The sequence below is a fragment of the Octodon degus genome, unplaced genomic scaffold (assembly GCF_000260255.1).
Source record: "Octodon degus isolate 3935 unplaced genomic scaffold, OctDeg1.0 scaffold00005, whole genome shotgun sequence".
Taxonomy (NCBI): domain Eukaryota; kingdom Metazoa; phylum Chordata; class Mammalia; order Rodentia; family Octodontidae; genus Octodon; species Octodon degus.
Window position 1 is genome coordinate 8,926,611 of NW_004524581.1, and position 761 is coordinate 8,927,371.

Genomic DNA, 761 nt, shown 5'->3' on the forward strand with positions numbered 1-761 from the left:
CACTATGGACAGAGGGAGCAGGGAGCAGATTGTACCGCCACCCAGCAAGGCAGAGCCTATCTGCTGGGAGAGCTGCCAGTTGCTCTGTGTGTGAAAGGTGGGGGTGTGGCCAGGAGGTGGCCTCAGGTGGAGCCTTAAGGCCCGAGTGGCCACTGGGGACAGCCCCATAGGTGACGCAGTGCAATCCCTGTGGTGACCTGGGGCCTTGTAAGCCCCTCATCTCAGCAGCTGCATCTGTATAGACAAGTTTTTTATTGTTTGTGCAATTCATAAAAATCTTAATGATTTTTTAAAAATTTCACTTTGCTGCCCAGATGTAGTGGCACACAACTGTAATCTCAGTACTCCAGAGGAGTACTCCAGAGGCTGCGGCTTCAGGGGCCCGGGAGGAATGTTGCCGTGCATTCAAGACCATTCTGAACCACATAGCGAGGTCAGGGCCAGCCTGAATTATGTAGTGAGACCCTGACTCAGACCAAGAACAATTAAAAAAAAAAAAAAAAGCTTCCCTCCACTATGTCTTACACTCACAGTACACACAGTGTGGTGTTCTTTCCCTTGTCCAGCAACTGTACATCTTCAGACCAGTGAGACCCAGGTTTACTTTGTAGTGTTACTAAAAAAATTTTCATGCCTTTAGTTATTCGGTCAGCAAACTCTTCAGCGAAAGTATTGTATTTGCTGCACCTTAGGATTGCCGGGCCAAGAATCAGGCTAAGAATTGTCCAGTGTTGCCATGTGCCATGTGTCATTCTCTCTCT

General features: G+C 48.4%; 1 protein-coding gene across 3 annotated transcripts in view; it reads left to right on the top strand.

Moving 5' to 3' along the window:
- The window catches only part of Hk1 (hexokinase 1), a 91,970-nt gene that overhangs the window by 79,078 nt on the left and 12,131 nt on the right, over positions 1–761 (top strand). The window lies entirely within an intron of this gene.